Source organism: Suricata suricatta, chromosome 16 (assembly GCF_006229205.1).
Source record: "Suricata suricatta isolate VVHF042 chromosome 16, meerkat_22Aug2017_6uvM2_HiC, whole genome shotgun sequence".
Classification (NCBI taxonomy): Eukaryota; Metazoa; Chordata; class Mammalia; order Carnivora; family Herpestidae; genus Suricata; species Suricata suricatta.
Genome location: NC_043715.1, coordinates 28,117,447 through 28,122,419, shown reverse-complemented (window position 1 = coordinate 28,122,419; position 4,973 = coordinate 28,117,447). Strand labels below are relative to the sequence as shown.

Below are 4,973 nucleotides of genomic sequence, written 5' to 3'. Positions count from 1 at the left end.
GACACAGCAGCTTTATATGTGTTATGTCGTGTTATGCGCGGTGACCACACTGCCGGTTTTCAAGACGGGTCGTAATTTTGCCACATCTTACAGACGCATGACAATGAGGATCTTCCCGAAGGTGGGAGAATGCCTATTTTAAATGGAGGCCTGTGATAATTTTCTCTTAAAATGGATCAGTCTTTCAGGCTTGGATTTAATCCAGGCCTTAGCCGATGCTTTCCATTTTACAGATGGGAGAAACTGAGGCCCAGAGAAATAAATCCACTCTCCTGAAGTCAAACGGCAAGATAGTCAAAATCCGGATTTGATGCAGAATTCTTGAATTGACCGCTATCTATAGCCTTTGAGCAAAGGTGAACTCAAAGATATTGGTCAAGTAGCCCGGAATTGGGGTATGGGTGGGGGGGCAGGGGTGCTCTGATTGGAAGGGCTGCTTTTAGGCCATATTACCCCCTGGAGATAGGGGAATGCAGAGAAGCAGGCTGGCCTGGCTCTCAGAGTAAGCCTGGAAATCACAGGTTCAGAAGGTCTTGCCTACCTTTGAGGAATTGAGTCCCTTGGATGTTGGGGACCAGGGCCCCACTGGGAAGCACAGACTTTGTGCAACCACGAAAAGAAGCAGGTAATAGGATGAAGACAAAGAAAAGAGAAGATCTGCCCGGGGTGAAAGTACAGTATTGGTGACAGAATGATTATACTATAGCCAGTTCTACCCCAGGACCAACCTGGGGAGCTCGGGGTCCACCTGCTGCCAGTTGGAATTCTCTGAATGACTAGAAGAGACTATTTCACCAGTGTCCTCTGGTTGCCAGACTCATTTTTGGAAATATGTACCACCTAATTATGACAGATTTCTTAGACCATGAACTACAAAAAATAATTTCACCTCTGTCAATACAAATATAATCTTCCTTCCACTCAGGGTGTCCAGAAAGTAAAATGTTATCGGTGGGAAAATTGCACGTATTAAAATCTTTCCAACTTTAATGTTGTTCCAAAGGAAATGACATCATTTATTTCCCTTTACTTTGAAACAGCCAAAATCCCTCTCGGTCAGAACCAAAAAGCTGTAATTAGCCAACTAATTTAGACAAATGAAGGAGGGTCTATGTGCCCAAATTACCCAAATAATTGGAACTTTGTAGACTTTCACCCTTCTCCCCCATCACATCAGGCTGAGCCCGAATCTTTGCGGTTATCTTACGAAAGCAAACAGCTTATGACACTACGTGATTCAGGGAGTTGGTCTTTTTTCTAATGTTTTGACACTAGATCTATGCTGCCAGGAGAATCCCATATGGGCAAGAGAGAAAAGATCCAATCAAGTAGGGAAGGGTAACAGGCCGCCTGAGTGAGCTCTGAGGCATGCCGGGATATTACATGTCCACAAAGAAAATATTAATTTTAAGCTCAAAGAAAAAATAAAAAAGGGAATTTAAGGGAGGAGGAAGAATAAGAAAAAAGTGTCAGGATATTTATATAAACTGTCATTCCTGTCTTTTCATGAAGGCTCATGCTCTCTAAACAGTCCATCAACACTCTCTCTGATCACAGACTTCGCCCTGATTGAGTGGGGAGACGTCAGCCAAGGAGGAAAACATGTGGAGAATCTGTGAACCATGTGTGTCATTCCCGATGTCAACATGTAAGGAAATATGGGAGCGGCCTCACATTGGTGCATTTCCCCTCTAGCTCCCAGAATGGAAAAGGGCACCGCTCGCTTTTGAAAATATGTATTTAGGATTACCGTTGCTGGTGTCGCGGTAAGGACGATGATGAAAATACACAGGATTCTGTGTCGGTCCCACATCAATACAACAAGACCACCTGCCCCTCCCACCCCCAGGGACTAATGTAACACCAGTAAAGTGTGTGTGTAACTAACAGTTTGGGAGTTTAACTTTGCATTTCTTGCCAGTGAAGGGCTGGGTAGATAGGCTCTTTTTTTACAAATACTGGAATTTTTTTTTTCCTGGTTTTACCTTAACATCTCTTTCCCGACAGTGTGTACAATAGAAGTCAGCTTCATGGAAGGAATCAGCGAGAACACGGTAGCACTTTCCAGTTAGGGGCTCATGTGTGGGCAGGGGTTCCTGGGACACCAGGGAAAATGGTGGGGGGTGTGCAAAGCTAAGTCTAGCGTGTATTGACACTTAACCTGGTGACATTGGAAAAGTCATTGAACCTTGTGAGCCTTGGTTTCCTGCAGAGTAAGAAATGTGGCCTAGGGGAGCATTTCTTGTGCCCTAACAGGCCTCCAGATCACCTGTGGGGATCTTGTCAAAACGCAAATTCTGGCTCTGGAGGTCTAGAAAGGGACCTAGTAACTCTGCATTTCCTTTTTTTTTTTTTAAGTGTATTTATTTATTTTGAGAGACAGAGAGAGAGAGAGAGAGAGAGAGAGAATCCCAAGCAGGCTCTGTGCTGTCGGCACAAAGCCTGATGCGGGGTTCGAACCCACAAATCATGAGTCAGGTGCTTAACTGACTGAGCCGCTTAGACGCCTGTGACTCTGCATTTCTACCAAGCTCCAGGTGTTGCTGGCCCACAGATGGCTCTTGGAGGGCTGAGCTGAGCCTTACAGTGGGCATCTGCTGTCCCTGCTCGCCCCCCTTCCAAAGGTTAGCGCATCTTCGTTGTCCAGCAAGTCACCTGGCTTTCTTTTGGAGAACCACACCTCCTCCCTCTCCTTTAGGGCATTCAGGTGGGGTCGATGCTGATCCTAACACTACCCCCCCTCTCCACCTCGAAGCTCTAAGAATGGGTCCATGTCCTGGGCCTAGCCCATCAGGGCACTCCATCTCTGTGACTGATCAGCAGACGGGCACATGACCCGTGGAGGTTAACGCAATGCAGGGCTTTGGCTAGCTCAATGATGGAGAAAGCAATGTTCTCTTAGTTGGCATTATAAACTCTAGCTAGGATATTAGGCAGTGGCTTGGAGAAGCCGTTTTATCGCATCTTGGTAAACCTTGCTCGAAAATAAAGTTAAAAGAGATGAAAAAAAACCATGAGATATCCAATGACATTATTTGGACTCCTAGATACAGCCATGCCTGAAGATGAAGATCTTTAGTTACCCAAGCTAGTCAAAACTGTAATGGTTACAGCCTTGCAGCTGCATTATCGACATTTTCTATATCATTTTCTTGATATAGACCAGAGATCAGCAACTTTTCTGTAAAAAGCCAGATAATAAATATGTTGAGCTTATAGGGTGCCTGGACAGCTCTGTTGGGTCAGCATCTGACTCTGGATTTTGGCTGAGGTCATAATCCCAGGGTTGTGGGATCAAGCCCCACGTTGGGCTCCGTGCTGAGCATGGAACTTGCTTAATATTCTCTCTCTTTCCCTCTGCCCCTCTCCCCTGCTCACACTGTCTCTCCAAAATAAAAAAAATATATATGTATATATGTATATTTATATATTTTAATTTTTATATATACATATTTATATATCTAATATATATGTATATTAGGCTTGCAGAATTCTGTAGGAATTCTGTGATAGCACAAAGCAACCATAGATAATATGCAAACAAGTAGGTGTGGCTGTGTTCAAATAAACTTTACTTACTAAAATAAGCATCTAGCCCTCAGGCTGTAGTTTGCCAACCCTGGTCTAGACAATCAGCAAAACTTTAATTGGTAGTCTTTACCAATTTCTGTTGTTTGTTTTTTTAATGTTTTTTATTATTTATTTTTGAGAGAGAGAGAGGGAGGGAGAGCACAAGCCGGGGAAGGGCAGGAAGAGAGAGGGGAACAGAGGATCTGAACCAGGCTCTGTGCTGACAGTGGTGAGCCCCTGTGGGGCTCGAACTCACAACTGTGAGATTCGTGACCTGAGCCGAAGTTGGACGCTCAAGCGACTAAGCCACCCAGTCAGGAGCCCCATCTTTGCCAGTTTCCATAGTGTATACACCCCCACGATGGCTGATGTCAGGCTACTAATGTAATGTCACTGAATGTAGAGCTGGGGAAAGGAAAGAACTCATACAAATACAATAAAGACAATCCAATAACACAGATCATAGTAAAATGAGGTAAATTATGAGGAAGTGCTGAGTTTTAAGTATTTATCAACTTTGTCTTGATATCATTTCTTTAATTGCAAGTTTATAAAGTTTACTTTTTTCTAATAGCTTTATCTAGCCCCAAAGTTCAAAAGTAAAACAGAGAAAGCAGGATCCAAAGATATCACAACAGTAGATCAAAGTTTGGAAAAGGATTAATGGCATCTCAGGAATTATAGTTTAAAATTCCAATGTATTAGACAAGTCCTTTTTGAAATGGTAATGCCTTGTACCTGAGTAGAAAAGACAATTAAGATAATGTGTTAATTTTCCCCTTGAATCTGACAGTAATATTTTGATCCTGTTAATTATCCAGAGAACAGAAAATGTATATAATGTGATCGCTCTGTGCACAGCTGACATGCCTGCCTGGTTAAGTAGGCACACTTATCCTATAATTAGCTGCTTGGAATGCAATTTCCATTCCTTCCTAAATACACCCACTGAAAAATAAACCAGTGTGGCGTTTCTGAGTGGCTCCAATCCAGTTTCACCCCCTTGGGAAAACAGCCAATGATTATTTACTACAAGTTATCCTCCTTTCAAAACGATCAGAAAATAGCAATCGTTTGCTAATGATTTCTGGCAGGTGAGGGTTAATCAATGCCTTAAGAATACTGAAAGACCATGTCATTAGAGCCCCTGCATGCTTGCCTTCTCTGAGGGATAAACTTATCGATGTCACTAACTGAGCATTTTAATGAGCATTCATTACAAAGGGCAACCTTTTAAGTGGGCGAGTCAATCCAGAAGGGGGAGAAATGTGGACCCCAAATAATTTTCATAAGCTGGCAAACAAAGCTTTCTAGATAATATTATGAGCTCTAGAACAATATTCTCTTCTGAATGAAAATTGTGGCCCATTTAGCTGCGCATTCTGAAAAATATTTGGTGTTTA

The 4,973-nt window shown here is 42.9% G+C and overlaps 1 long non-coding RNA gene across 1 annotated transcript; it reads left to right on the top strand.

Moving 5' to 3' along the window:
• The first annotated feature begins 239 nt into the window (after positions 1-239).
• On the top strand, positions 240-1,889 carry LOC115281082. The gene is made up of 2 exons (XR_003904067.1): positions 240-356; positions 1,513-1,889. It is a non-coding gene; the product is annotated as an uncharacterized LOC115281082 (long non-coding RNA).
• The last annotated feature ends 3,084 nt before the right edge of the window (positions 1,890-4,973 follow it).